Here is a 16384-nt window from a genome sequence, read left to right as displayed (position 1 = left end):
TTTCATTTACCATATTTTACATGTTTGTAGCACCATTTCCTAAGGTGTACAAAACACCATAGGATCTTTTTTCTTTTCCAGAATAATAGAAATGTGTGTGTTCTTGATAGAAAGGGGAGCCTTTTTAGAAGCAGGTAACTGACATACATCACCATAACTCAGAGATTCAGAACTTACTGCAATATGAGCGTCCTTTCTGACCATGTCTAGGAGTGAGCTTTTTAGGCCACAATATCTATGTATTATGTCCTTATGCATCTGCAACCATAGGCACCTACTGCATATACCAGGCATATTCAGATGATTTTTATGCTCACAATTAAGTAAGCATAAAATAATAATCCTCGCAAAGCATGAGGATTATTATTTCTCACTTTTATAGCTAAGATTCTTTAGCTCAATGATTTCCTCGAATTTACACAGCTAATGAAATGGAAGAGCTCACATTCTAAACGAGGGTTCTTCGATTGTAGAACCCATTTTCTTTTTATGATCATATTTACTGCAGGAAATTCAGCTTCCTTGACAGAAATCCTAGATTTAGAAAGGAATGAACAAAAGTATGCCTCACTGGGGTGACTCTGATTGGACAGTACCCTGATACTTCTCCAGGAGCATAGGTGGAAACTCCCTGAATTGGGATGCTTTCTTAGATTCACACAAATTCAGCGCTGAAAAAGGGTTTAAAGGTCATCTACCCTAACCCCCAGAAGGCCATCTACCCTATTCCTGGAAGCTGCCTGGGCTCTCTTGAGGCAGTTATTTTCTTCATGGTGCAGCACAACTTCTAGAAAGTACTTCATATTCAGCCAAACTCTATCTTGTGCTTTCATACAAAATAAGCCTAATCTGCCTTGAAAGACTGCATGACAGTCTTTCAGATATTTGAAGGGTATTCCAAATTCCTCTTCTAACCTGTTCCAGTGGTTTCAACTGCACTCTGTAGGATATGGTGTGTTTTCCACATAACCTTATGTTATTATTCCTGAATACTGTGTAGGCTTATAACGTAGCATTAGGAGCTCAATGCAGAGTATCCAGGACAGTCTCAAGCAGTGCAGATTAGAATGGCACTGCCACTTAGGAATTTTAGACAATGTACATTTGAGGTTACACTTGGCAGCCACACTGAAGTGTCATGACTTAATTCTAGCTAAGTCCCCTTCACAACATCCCATACCTTAACAAATGCAGGTCTCAGGTTCTAGTCAAACTCGAATTCTACCATCTTGTCATAGCTTCAGGAACGATTTCTCAGGGAAGAGAGACAAATACACATTTTTCTTTCCAAGAAAATAGGCAAGGAGGTGGATGAACAATCTTTAGCATCACAGATATTTCTTACTTAAGCTGGCATTCTGAATTTGTGCCTGGGTCTCAGTAGGGATAAGGTGTGATGTGACTGGTCAGAAGTAAGTGGATAGAAACAACTGTGTTTACCCAAATGTATGAGAGATACTAAGAGGCAGAAGGCAGTGCTTCTTCTAACAGACTCTGATTCCAATATAAGGGTCAGTGATTTAGCTCATATGTTAGTACTTGCAGTACCTAGTGACAAAATTCACCATGGCCATGAGGGATGTATGTACTGCACATAGGAGTGCTCCTTCTAGCCTGCCATGTCTAAAAGTATGTGAGAATCTAGGATGGAGCTGAAAGAGTTACAGCTTGCTGGTTCATACACAAAAGGTGGAGAATATGTTATTTCTGCCCTTTGGAGCTACTTGTATGGTATTACTGGAATGATAATGAATTTACTATTACTTTTGTGAATGCAAAATGATGAATAATTTTCAAAAGTGTAAGTTGAATACAGAAAGAGTATACTATGTTCCATTTCAATTAGTAGTGTAGGTATACAATTTATAGGGAAATACAATAAGATATTTGTTGCATTCATTTTAGATATTCATAATAGCCAGCTGTGGGGTATTTAGTACTCTCTGTATCAGATGTGAATTAGTGACCCACTTGTGAAACCCTCTATTGCATGTTCATCAAGCATATCTTCTTCTTTAAATTTCTAGTATATTTAAAGATGAATAAATTCTATTTTTATATTTTAAAAGATTTGTTTCAATCCTTTATAACGGTGCATCATTCACATTTTGAGAACAAAGAAAAATGTTTACAAAGTACTTTAAAACATCTGAATTCAGGATGTATATATTTTAATACCTTTTATATAGTTTATATATAAAATTCACTCACATAAATACAGACACATACACTCTCTCCATCTCTTTTTCTCTTGATCTCTTGCCAGCTGTACTTAGATATAACATAGGAAGGCATATAAGCACCTGTTACACTGACAAATTTCAACAGGCATTTTTCATGGAAGAAAAATAACTGGGATCCTTAAAAAAAGAATTGATATGTTTATATCCTGAAAAAGCCTGCAGTGTTTCCTTACCTGGACTTGCTAAAAATGCCTATATTTCTTACTTTCTCAACATAAATCAGTCTCATACCCTCTGTGCACAAACACCCATGCACAAAAAGATTCTGAAAGGAAAAATTCTTGAAAGCACAGAAGAAAGAAAGAGAAGAGGAATCCTTTAAATGTAAAGCCATAGCTTATTAAGTGTCTTTAGGATTCAGGTAAGGGGCCTCTCTCTTTGCTCCTCTCTTCTTAGTCTCTAAGTCCAGTGATGATGGGAAAATCTTCTATGGTTTCAGAGACAAACTGCTGAAAATCCTGCACATTTACTTTCTAGAAGAAAGTGAACTAATAACAAGAGTGATAACTTCAGAGAGATCTTCCCTCTTAAAATACTGATACTGGAGAGGATGTGGAGAAATAGGAACACTTTTACACTGTTGGTGGGAGAATAAATTAGTTTAACGATTGTGGAAGACAGTGTGACAATTCCTCAAGGACCTAGAAATAGAAATTCCATTTGACCCAGCATTCTCATTACTGAGTATATACTCAAAGGATTATAAATCGTTCTATTATAAAGACACATGCGGCGGGAGGCTGAGGCGGGTGGATCACGAGGTCAAGAGATCAAGACCATCCTGGTCAACATGGTGAAACCCCGTCTCTACTAAAAATACAAAAAATTAGCTGGGCATGGTGGCGCGTGCCTGTAATCCCAGCTACTCCGGAGGCTGAGGCAGGAGAATTACCTGATCCCAGGAGGCGGAGGTTGTGGTGAGCCGAGATCTCGCCATTGCACTCCAGCCTGGGTAACAAGAGTGAAACTCCGTCTCAAAAAAAAAAAAAAAAAAAAAGACACATGCACACATATGTTCATTGCAGCACTGTTTACAATAGCAAAGACCTGGAACCAACCAAAATGCCCATTGATGATAGACTGGACAAAGAAGATGTGGCACATATACACCATGGAATACTATGTAGCCATTAAAAATCATGAGTTTGTATCCTTTGTAGGGATGTGAATGAATCTGGAAACCATTATTCTCAGCAAACTGACACAAGAACAGAAAATCAAACATCACATGTTCTCACTCATAGGTGGATGCTGAATAATGAGAACACATGGACACAGAGAGGGGAGCATCACACACTGGGGTCTGTTGGTCGAGGGACAGTGGGGAGTGGGGAGGGTGGGGAGGTATAACATGGGAAGAAATGCCAGATATAGGTGACCAGGGGATGGAGGCAGCAAACCACCTTTCCATGTATGTACCTATGCAACAATCCTGCATGATCTGCACATGTACCCCAGAACCTAAAGTACAATAACAAAAGGACTCCAAGTTAAATTATATCCATGTCAAGGACCCCAAAGTGACTCAAGAAAGGGAAGGGGCATTTGGTTAATGTCAAGTGATTTCTAAAGTCTCAGATTCTAAGGGGAGAGTAAAGTTAGGGGATGGAGCATCAATTTTGAGAATCTACCAATTATCAGGATATCTCTTCAACTCCAAGGATGTTCTATTTTACTTTATATCTTTCAATTTATTAAAAAAGAATAGGCATGTCTTTTTTAAAAAAAGACATGCAAATATTTTTCTCATTAATATTCAGTACTTAAAATCTAACTATGGACCCATCAGTCATTAGTTCTAGGGTAGGTCACAGCCTAATTTACAATTTCAAAAAAATAAGTCAAGTACACGAAATCACTTAAGACCATATATTTGAAAGTTGGAGTATGCACTAAAACTTTCCTGTCTTTGAACTGGTATACTGGGAAATGTATTTTGCTTTTCTGTCAGAATTTATTCACATCATGAATTTTATAATTTTACTTATCAGTTGAGTTTGTTTTACCTACATCCACTCATGTAATATAAAGTATAAAATTAAGGTAGCAGTCTGGAAAATTCAGGGCAAAGTAATGTAAATTATTTGGATCTTCCGAGAGATCCTGACTTTTAAAAGTCTGAGAATATGGGTAATTATTCAATAGCCTTAGCTCTAAAATATATTTGACAGTTTATTTTTATTTGTTTGGTCTTCAGAAATCATATCCATGTCTGAAGTCTTTAGTAAAATGAATCAAAGCTACTCTGTATCCAAAGCTAACACCAGTGTTGTCTTTTTTTTTTTTAAACATTGGAGGGCTTTACCTCAAGTGCTATGCAGTAAATTTACAGGGAAAGAAAAATTTTATTAAATTATAACTGAGAGGAGCTGATTTTTTTTATATAGCAAACAAAAAATTCCTTCATGAAAGGCTATAAAACCATATTATTTACCAGAGAGACCTTGCCTGTGTCCCAGGTAAACACTTACAGTGTGTAGACTTGTGTAAATACATATTTAGGAGTGGCTAAATATGGCGAGGTATTTTTAAAGGCATAATTACAAAGCTGAATACATATATTGGCATTTTGGTATGTATAAGCTAGGTATACTGCTCTGCTATTCAGAACCCTAGAGAGACTATGGTAGAGACACGTTAGCTACAGGGACCAGGTTTCAAAACATTCATCTTTAATCAAAATTACTAAGGACAGGTTCTTAAATTCTTTCAAAAAAGCAAAATTTTTCATCTAATGGAGTGTAAGTCTTTCTTGCCAGTTTGACTCGAGGAAAATTGTTTCAAATTCAGGCAGCAGTTGTGGAAGGAAATCTGTTTTCTGGATATCTTTGTGTATAAAATAACCATCATTCCACATTCAGCTCAGAATATTACCAAATACTCAAAGATACAGTCCATGTGATGAATGGATTAACTAGGAAATTTTAACGAAGGGGGAAAATGCCATTAACATTTTTAAATACTTTAAAAATGTATGAAAATGTAAGTGAAAAAAAATCTGTTGTTGATGAGATGGCAGGAAGCTGCCTATGGTAATATGGTGAAACTCCGTCTAGAGGATGCACGATGTCTATGTGTAGCCTTGCTTCTTGGGAAATATGTTCTCTATGAGGAAAAGAATGAAATGGGAACCCCTAGAGAGGTTGTAGATGCATGAAAGAGCACTACCTGTGTCTCTCATCCTGTCTGCTATACCTTGGAATGATTGAACATTCAATTCATGTAAGAACTCTTTCTAAGATGGAAAAGTTGGGAGGCTAAATAACTATAGAGATTGAACTTTCTCAAGTCTTTGGCAAAGAAGTCTAAACAATGCTTTTATTTCATTTCTAATGCAGTACACAGCTATTTCTAAAAGCTCTCAATATCCTGTTATGGGATAACTGAAAATCTTTTTATGGTAAACCATATGGGGACAAAGAGTATTTATTCAGTAAAATGAGTTCTCCATTAAAATTTCCACTGGGCCGAGTTTTTTAACTTTACAAAAATATATACCATATGTATGTATTTTTTTCAAGGTACAAACACCACAAATTGTGATTAAACATTCTAGGTTCTAAAGCTTTAAATATCACCTTAACTTAAAATACAATGCCACTGCTATTATGCATCTGGAATGTAAGAACTTCTAACACAAGTGCTGGCACAAATTTAGCTTTAACTGTGACTAGGTGTACTCTATACATACTATTTGTACCAGCGTTTGAGACTTGGAAAACAAGCTTTCTCAGCAAGAGACAATCCTCTTTTAAAAAATTAAAAATATGAACAGGCGCAAGTACCTTGCATTGCAATTTTTATTAGTTTATTCCATCCTTAATTTTATTCTGTGGCTAAGTATCTCATTTCCATGTAAACTTCCACTAGGAACACAAATTGCTGACACCACATCTACCGACAGAAATGCCACAACGTAAATTATGCCAAGAAAATGCCGCTTTGGGTGGGGGGCAAGAGAGGGGGAACTAAGTTAGATAAAAAGCCACTGTGTTACTGCCCAGCCTGCAACCCTGTCCCGCTGACCACTGATAAAATTTATCACAAGGCCACATACGGGAAGGCAGCCTAAAGAAGAGTTGTCTGTGGTAAAACGTGTAACAGCAAAACAGCTAATGAAGCATTATTACTTCATTGGAAAGCAGTATCTTTGGATGCTTCACTTTTCTAGCCATAGCAAGAGTGTGAATTGTTCTTCTATATGCTGAAGAGCTGATAAGAGAAGGTTGTCAGAAGTCTGAATGACGGCAGTAGGCATCTTTAGGGCTTACCAGTTCACTGCTTTCTGCCCAGTACCCTTAACTAGTAGAGGAGTAAATGAGGGCCAAAAACATTAAAAGCCAATCTGAATCTTCATTCTTAGAAAAAATGGTTTGTTGATCTATAATGCAAATGGGATCTTTGCAAAGAAGCAGTCTTGGAAATTTCATGGTTAATTACTGCTGTCATAATTTAGTCCTGGCATTAGTAGAAAGGAAAAATATTCATATTACACAAATAAAGGGAATCTTATTTGCTAAGAAACTTAAAAACCTTGTCATTGGATAGTGCTTATGTATTCTTTATGAGTTGAAGGAAGTTGGGTCAACTTGCATACGCTTTGGGCAGTCACAATCGGATGCTTAGAATGGTTCTAAATAAAATTGATCAGCATGCCAGGGGATTGTGTTGCTCTTAGAACATTTGCTATGCCCTAAAGATGTTACCTAAAACATATACAGTTGGACATGCAAGCTGCAGCTATGTTCTGCCCCTCTACTCAGCATGCATCCAAGCCTCTGAGCTCTGTCCATTGCTATATGTGCATTAAGTAAGTCAGGTGTTTTAGATAAACTGCCTCCCGTTAACGTAAGAGAAACTGCATTGCTACCTAATGGGATCACTTTATGTTAATCTGATAATAACTGCAAAAAGTATTATTAGGAGAGTAAAGTTGTCATTTCTTACCGTCACCCTTAGAACTCAGGAACCTCTCAACAACCTTCCTTTTTTGTCCAAGTCCACTGTCAAATACGATATCATCCATTGTATTTATATAACCTCTTCACGAAGCTACTTACATACCTAGCCTTTACAGTTCCTTAGGTTAATATTTCATGTTTACTACCTGCAATTTAAAGCAGTGCTTTATTTTTCCTAAATACCCCTCATTCAAGTTCTTTTTTTTTTTTTTTGAGACAGAGTTTCGCTCTTGTTACCCAGGCTGGAGTGCAATGGCGCAATCTCGGCTCACCGCAACCTCCGCCTCTGGGTTCAGGCAATTCTCCTGCCTCAGCCTCCTGAGTAGCTGGGATTACAGGCATGCACCACCATGCCCAGCTAATTTTTTGTATTTTTAGTAGAGACGGGGTTTCACCATGTTGACCAGGATGGTCTCGATCTCTTGACCTCGTGATCCACCAGCCTCGGCCTCCCAAAGTGCTGGGATTACAGGCTTGAGCCACCGCGCCCAGCCTCCCTCATTCAAGTTCTAAGGGAAATTATTTAAATGTTGAATTCCCCAGAGTTTGGTGAATAATGATAACTACTCTTTATTACTGAATGCCTACCATGCTAGACACTGTTCACGAGCGTTCTGTATGTTAATTCATGTAGTCCTCAGAAAACTTTTATAGAAATAGTTATGATTTTCTTTGTTTTAAAAAACTGGAATTTGAGATTTAGAGAAGTTGGCACAATTTACCCCAGGCCTCATAGCTGGTGGACTTATTAATTATTATATAATATTTTGAATTTTGTGTGTAGATAAATGTTTTTCACAATTGCAAACTTATGGATAGCATAAAATGGGCCTTTTTACTTTGTCTTTCATGAGAGCGGTGAATACCATGCAGTTCCATGCATTAGAAGGCACGGAGGTGTGGAATATATGTTTCCTTTCCTTATGAAAAAAGGGCCATTCAGCAAATTTCTTAACCCCGTGGGGCCTCAGTTGCCTCAAATGTAAAATGTGAAGATAATGCTTTCACAGTGAAGACAGATGAATCAACTGGTTTCTATGGATTCTTTCCATGTTTTAAGATGCTTTCATAAAATGACAAAGGCCAGGCATAGTGGCTCACTCCTGTAATCCTGGCACTTTGGGAGGCCAAGGCAGAGGGATCACCCGAGGTCAGGAGTTTGAGAACAGTCTGGTCAACATGGTGAAACCGCATCTCTACTAAAAATACAAACAAAAATTAGCCAGGTGTGGTGGTGGGCACCTGTAATCCCAGCTACTCAGGAGGCTGAGTCAGGAGAATCGCTTGAACCTGGAAGGCCTCGGAGGTTGCAGGGAGCCGAGATCATGCCACTGCACTCCAGCCTGGGAGACAGAGCAAGATTCCATCTAATAAGTAAATAAACAAATAATGATAAAGAAAAAAATTACATCTGTGTCAGGATACAGAGCCTTGTCATCAGAAGTCTACATCAGTCTCTGACATCAATCTTGCTACTATAGACCACAGTACAATGCAACTGTAAAACAAACACCGCATGTTCTCACTCATAAGTGGGAGCTGAACAATGAGAACATAGGGACACAGGGAGGGGAACATCACACACTGGGGCCCCTCAGGGGGTGAGGGGCTAGGGAAGAGATAGAGTTAAGAGAAATACCTGATGTAGACGATGAGTTGATGGGTGCAGCACACCACCATGGCATGCGTATACCTATGTAACAAACCTGCAAGTTCCACACAAGTACCCCAGAACATAAAGTATAATTAAAAAGAAAAACAGTAGTTCTATCTAAATTGACAAAGCAACGTAGGAAAAAAAAAGCAAATAGATAACGAACCTGCAAAGAAGGTCCGTTATGATAGAATCAGCATCAGCTGACTCTGGAGTCTTCATCAGTGTGCTCACCTACTATCTTTGAGAGGCTCTGTTTAGAAAATGGAGGAAGACTTTGATGAGAGATTTAGCTTCTGTGAGCTCAAATAGATTATTCATTGTCTTTAATGAGTAGATAATGTAGACTTTGGAATGTCTTCTTTCTAGTTGCCTATATCATTTCTGGAAAGAAAAAGACTTCATGCCAACTTTCATTGCAAGAACTAAAGCCAATTTAGGTTTCTAAAGAAAGATTCTGATGGATAAGATTGATGGCTATTACTGAGAAAACTAAAAGGGTGTTCTTTGACTAATCTAAGCAGAGACAGATAAAGACTAGGAGGAAGGACAGCTAAGTAGCAACTCCTCACTTACTCAAAACGAACATCTAAACACATTTTTTCTTTTTTCTCACATTCTCATGTTCCTTGTGTTCTTTACACTTCTCTGTAGCTTGGCCTGATATTTAGGACTGGAGACTTTTAACAGTCAAAAGAGAAAGGGAATGGAAAGGTGTGTTGAGCGAGGCTGCCTGACTCTGGAATGAAAATGGTTGAGTTCATTTTTATCTAGTCTTTAGTGATGACCCTTTAGATGCAGTCAAGTGCAGTGTGAGTGGATTCTGCCTGTGTTCTAGGTAGTAACAGCTTAGAAAAGGCGGAGGTACACTTGGTTATTATCCTTGAATTTAATGGTCTGAACCAAAGGATTGAGGTGCAGATATCGTTTTGTCCCACAACCACAGTGATAATTCTGAGTATTTGATGTATGAGAGGAGACAGGTTAAGACAAATGTGGTTAAAAGAAATAAAAAACGTTTTCAAAAAGTCCCAATTTAGTATAGAAAAACAAAAATCAAGGTAGCACAGAGGTATTCCCCAGTTACTATCCAAGTACTTTTTAAATATTTCATGGCTTATTCATTACAGTGATAAAATCTTGTGAATATCCCAGTTATATCACATTCTAGAAATATAAAGGAAAGCTTTCTTCTCTCCCAACTTCCCTCTCACACTCAATATTCTGTGAATTTGATCCACGTGTCACTTGAGGTATGGTTTCTTATTGAGAAACTTAAAGGATCTTATCTAAGCACCTGGAGTCAGTACAGGGGAGACCTCACATCTCTGTCTCATTATTCCTTTAATTTGGGAAAGGTAACCTTTAAAAATCAGGTGTTCAATGCTAAAATAAGGTCTGTAGCCAAGTATAGGGCTACAGTCCCTAATGTGTCTCTTGTTGGTGGAGGAGGGCACCATAAGCTCTCTCTAAGCTGACATGTGAGGCTTGATATTTATGAAAATGGTGAGGTTTGGAACAGTGCCTGTTAGATTTTCAGGGTTGTCCTAGGGACAGTGTAACCTCATTTCAACATGACCAATGTAACATATCAAAATATTGAAAAAAAATTATTTTCTTCTAAAATTTCAGCTAGGTATTATTATGTATTTTGTGGTTAAACCAAATCATTGTCTTTTCAATTTCATATTCATCGTGTTTAGCATCCCTTAAGTAATTCTTCATCATGGGGGAGAATAGAACATCTTTTACCCGTCAATCTGACAATAAAGTTCATGGGACAGTCATTGGGAAATTTAATTATGGAAAATGGGCAATTGTGGCCAAAGAAAAATCTTGAGGCTACTGCAAACATTATTGGTTTTCATTTTTAGAAATGAAACATTTTTTTTTTTAGGTAAGAGATGGAAAGCAGAACCAAACTGAAAATTGGAATGATAATGGTAATTGAATAGACAGTCTCCTAAACTTTCCAAAAATTACTGATCTACCCTGATTTTTAACAATTTTATTTAAGTATACTTTTTCACTTTTTTTAACTTCTGGAGATCACTCTGTGCTTCTAAATATCATTTAAAAATAGGTTTTTCTAATTATAATTATGTTCTCACTCATATTACATATACCAGCGTATATGTAATATGCAAATAGCAGATATTTCAATGTGGTTTCTCATTCAACAATGGCTTATAATAAAGTTCCAGTAGATGCTGAATGTGGCTATACTACATTTCTAAAATATTTGTAAATGAAAATACAATTATGGAGAATTCCTTCTTTTATTCCACACAAATCAGTGATGTTTCACTGATACAGGTACTATTAAAAACTCAACTTATTTGACAATTTATCATTTAATGAATTTCTCATGGTGGAGCAGATTGACTAGCTGAACATATCCTACCTTCATAAAGATGTTTCTGAAAAAACAATATCACCAGACAATGCACACAAAAAATGGGTACTTCTTACAGACATACTAAGAGTTTAAAATACAGGGTGCAGGACCCTAGTGAAGTTGGTAGATCCGCTGGGAGAACGTTGTTGGAATTATTCTTGAAGTAGTCGGCAGTTTGGGTTACACTTGAATTTCAGGCTTAATGGGCAACAATAGTGTATTGTTGTCAAAACTCAAGGCAATTGTACATTGAACAGAATGTTTTTCATGTTGTTAGCACTGCTTCTTGAATGCACAGTATTTAATAAAAAATATTTCATAAGCCATTTGTTTACTCTTGAGTTTCAGTCAGCAATTTCGATAGTAGTCTCCAGATAGCTTGTACCTGATAAGTAATGGTCCCCGGCAAAGCTCGCCGAGAAGATCACAGCTATACTGCTGGAGAAAGTTATCTACACTCCCACTCTCTACTTGTTCACTTCTCATTCAAGTCCTCAGCCTGTTGCAGTTTCTAACTTTACCACTTATTAATTGTGTGTCCCTTGTGTCTCCAGTTTCTCATCTAGAAAAGAGGATAATGGAAGTATGCACATTATAATATGTTTGAATGAGAGTATGTATGTAGATATGTGTGTATATACTTTGTGAAAATCACATATGTATGTGTATATGCTAATAGAAACTTCCTAATGTATTATGCTATTGTATATAGTATTTTAACGTCTGTCTTTTATTACCTTGAGACCATGATCTTCTATGTCACCAAATGGCCTGTACGAAGAGAAAGGGCCCTTCTAGTCCTTGTGTTGCTTGAATTCTCAGCCACGTTGAACACGGTTGAGCACGTGAATTTTCGGAAACGCTTTCGCTCTTCTTATTTCCATCAAGTTTGCTCTACTCTCTCTTCCTCAGTTCTTTCTGAGTGCTTCTTTCTCGCTTATTCCTCAAATGTTAGGCTTCCTCAGGGTTCAGCCCTTGGCACTTTGCTCTTGTTGTTTTACCCATTTTCCTTGGCTAGTGCCATTTGGTTTTAGAATTTGAATTATTGTAAAATCTAAAAGCTGATTATGTCCACATTTCTATTACCTGCTTCAATTTTATACCAGACCTCTATATCCACCTGCCCGCTTGGCATCCTATATGCACCTCACATTCAACATGTGGAAACTGGCCTTGTCATCTTCCCTGTCCTATCCTCCCTTCCCTCATTAAATGGTGCCAGTATTTACCTAGTTGTTCATCAAATGAACATAAGGGTTATATTTGTTTGCTCTATTTCTCCTCCTGACTCACTCATATGTAATATCAAGTCCTCTATGGTCTTTATCTTAAGGAATCCCTTAATTTCATTTTATCCCAGCTGCCCCTTCTTTAATTTTCCTGTGGCCTGACCCTAAAGCAACATTTTAAATAGCTTCTCCACCTCTAGCCTTGACTTAATTACTCTATGTAAAATACCAAAAATGGTTCTGGAAAGTAAATATAATCATCTTTTTTCTCAGCTTCAGAAAATACAGTCTCTTTAAATATAGGCTGGTCTCTGTTTATCTCTCTAGTTTCCTCATCTGCGTGGAATCCATGCTTTCTACTCTGGCATTTTGCACATGCTGTTTCCTCTGACTAAAACATTTCCCTAATTTCCCTACTATTTGCTGGCTCAGTTGATAATGATACAGTAGGCCTTAGTTATTCTTTACTTTCTCTAGGATGCCTTCATAGGCATTCCTCCAAGACATTACTCTTGACATTTCCCATGATGCCTTTACTTTTACCATCATCACATATATTGTGGTGCCTTGCAAGTGTCCATTTACATCTCTTTCCCAGTTAGACTCCAGATTTCAACAGAGTAAAAAACATGTCTACATTTTTCAAGGTTACAACCCCAGCATCTAGATTAATGTTAATAATTGAGACTGTATTGGATAAAAATTTGTGAGTGCAAATATATTAGTCAATAAGTCTTTTCAAGCAAGAATAACTGAGAAATGGGTCAAAGCTCATGATTTGCTTTTTAAAAAAATTTAGAATGTTGTTAAAATATACAAATGAACTCAGAATACACAAGTTTCACACTATAAAGTTCACACAATGAGGAGTAATATTTTAAGGCATGAAACATGTGGTCTAGGGTGATGCCCATTTAATGACATCACAACTTAATTTGAGCCTGGCATAATTACTATCCCAAATATCTAGGCCTTGGGAAGCAACTCAAGTCTTGTCTGGTCACAGTTATACGTGTTATATTTTATTCAACCAATTTATTTTGGTAATTCAAAGGCTTCACATTTTTACAGTTTGAAAGGGAGATTTTTTTTCTCAGTTCTTTGGGCCTCTTTTCATATTAATTTTTACATCATTTAACCTATATTTTTTCTGCCTATGTTTTAAAATACCTGTTCATCCTTTCTTTTTCCTACTGCTCCACAGGGCAAAAACAAACTCCCAAATTCCATAATCTTTTATGTCCATTTAAAGCAAGAGTCCTCAGTAATACAGCTTTGAACAAGTGAGAGTATGATTCTATCAGATTGGTTTACCATATCAGTTCATTTTAGTCTCAGTACCCCCATTTCTAACCACAAATACAGTGAGTATCTTCACTCTAGTATTTTAAAATATACTTAATTTAGAGATCTCTCTACCTAGCTACTTGCTTAATCTTCCTCTTCTATCAAATCAACTTTTTTTTTTTTTTGGGGTGGGGACGGAGTCACACTGTCACCCAGGCTGGAGTGCAGTGGCATGATCCGCTACCTCTGCCTCCCAGGTTTAAGTGATCCTCCCACCTCACCCTCCTGAGTAGCTGTGATTACAGGCATGTGCCACCATGCCTGGCTAATTGTTTTGTATTTTTAGTAGAGATGGGGTTTCACCTTGTGGCCAGACTGGTTTCTAACTCCTTAACCCAGGTGATCCACCTGCCTCGGCCTCTCAGATTGCTAGGAATACAGGCATGAGCCACCGTGCCTGGCCCTATCAAATCAGCTTTTCAAAGGAGATGGATTTTAAACATGTTAAATATTTTGAAAAGACTTACTTAAAAAGAGTTACAAGGTAAATTGTTTCTTACATATATATATAAAATCATATATATATATGATTTTACCCTCAAAGTTTTCTATTGGCTCTCAAAAGTTTTTTTGGTCAGTTGTTCTGTTCAACATTTTAAATGGGAAGTATAGGATTTGTTCATTTCCACTGGACATATTTCATACCTGAAAAAGAGGTTTTAGGGCTGTAGACATAAAGCATATGTAGACATAAAGCATATGTATACAAAATCCCTGATTGCTTGGCAAATATATATATATTGGTGTGTGTGTGGGTATGTATATATATATGTGTATATATATATGTATATGTAGGCATTTTATATATGTATATATATGTATATGTGTGTGTGCATCTAAATGCATATACACAGAAATACACTCTGTATTTACTATATTCGTGTATACTGTATGATATGTAATACATGTATAATGAATATAACTGTATGTATATATACTATAAATACTATGTTTACATATGCATGTATACATTATATATGTAGTGTTATCCCAAATGGTTTACAAATACCTGATGAATTAATATTCTAAATTAAAACTTGTAGTTATCTTAATAAAATTGACAGTAAAAATGTCTAAAAAGGAATGTCAGTCATAATTTATATTATGCCTTAATGAAAACCAAGCTACTCTGATCAGTACAGCAAAGAAACAGAATTGTCAGCATAATATCTATTAAGATTTCCTTTAGATAAAGGAAAACACCTACAATGAAAATACATTAAATTGTAAGTCTCCATCTCTATCCTCTATCATGCTGCCCAAATGTGCTTCTTAAGATGCAATTTCTTAACATTTCTTGAAGATAACATAGATTTTTATAGCTCAATAGCTTTGTAAATGGCGATTTTGTTACATGTACTTATTCTAAGATTTTTTTTTTGAAGTTCTTTTGCTCTTTACATTTTTTGGCTCTCATAATTCTTTGCAGACATCTCTATCATTTATTTACCACATTGTATCACCTTCCTTCTTTACTTTTCTGTCTTTCATACTAGGACCAATGTACTGTTAAATTTTATAGGCAGACAACGTGGGAAAAAAATTCTGAGGTTGTGGAAAATATATATATATTCTGGCTATAAATTATGAAAAAATACATCAAAATTAGTAAATGTTAAAATACCTATAAAAATAATCTCAAGCAAATATAACTCAACTCAGATGTAGTTATGTGAATTATATTTCATTTGAGATGTGAGTACATTTTAATGTTTTATATGATATCAGGCAGATGTGAAAAACTCTGAGTGGCTAAATCCTGAGAATGTATCAAGTTTGCTCTATGGTCCTACTATACTTTGAGAGCAAGAATAGTGTTTGACTCATTTTTATAATTCTGAAGACCAGTGGTGGGCAACTGTACATGGTAAGTACTTAAACACTGGCAAAGAAATGCCTGGAAATTATAAACATTCTGCAAGTATCACATGGCTGAGTAATTGTTCATATTAAATGAATGTAGCCTGAGAAGCAGTATATAATTGTTGAGAGTGTGACATTGAAGTCCCACAAACCAAGGTTGGAGTTTTGGTTTTGTCACTTATTAAAAGGGCGATTTAGAGTCAGTCATGTATCTCTCTAAGACTAAATTCTCTCCTTTATCAAATGGAATAATAGTAGTTTTTACCTTTTAGGATTGTCATGAGGATTGAATGAGATAATATATGTTAAATGCTTAGAAGAGTTCATGGAATGAGGTAAGTTTTAATAAAAGTTGAGTTAATGTTATTATCACTTTAAGCTAGGTAAAAGGTAGCTTTAACAAAAATAGCTACATCTATAGTATTTAAATTTTCAAATAACTTTCATTCTTGTTAGCTAAATTTGAGGAGAGTAGAGATGAGAGGTCGTAATGAACAACTTTCTCCAAATTCTCAATTCTCACCAGCAACAGATTGTAAAACAAAAAATGCTGGAATAAGTCAGATTTTGAGGCTCTATGTAAAATTTAAAAAGTGATGGTGATAAAAGCTTTCTTATTCTCAAGATAACATGCATGAAAACAATTTGTGATTCAGGATAGCAATACGGGTATGTCTTTAAGCCAAGTA

The 16384-nt window shown here is 36.3% G+C and overlaps 1 long non-coding RNA gene across 4 annotated transcripts in view; it reads left to right on the top strand.

Annotated features, from left to right (window-relative positions):
* Window positions 1-16384, top strand: part of LOC103791509 (uncharacterized) — a 520065-nt gene that overhangs the window by 140892 nt on the left and 362789 nt on the right. For 3 of the 4 annotated variants that reach the window (XR_008479638.2, XR_013532242.1, XR_008479636.2), the window contains exon 4: window positions 15968-16030. The exons of the other annotated variant lie outside the window; for it this stretch is intronic. This is a non-coding gene — a long non-coding RNA (uncharacterized LOC103791509). The remainder of the gene's footprint in view (window positions 1-15967; window positions 16031-16384) is intronic. 4 annotated transcript variants of the gene reach the window in all.

Source organism: Callithrix jacchus, chromosome 2, assembly GCF_049354715.1.
Source record: "Callithrix jacchus isolate 240 chromosome 2, calJac240_pri, whole genome shotgun sequence".
Classification (NCBI taxonomy): Eukaryota; Metazoa; Chordata; class Mammalia; order Primates; family Cebidae; genus Callithrix; species Callithrix jacchus.
This window is presented reverse-complemented; position numbering and strand designations above follow the sequence as displayed.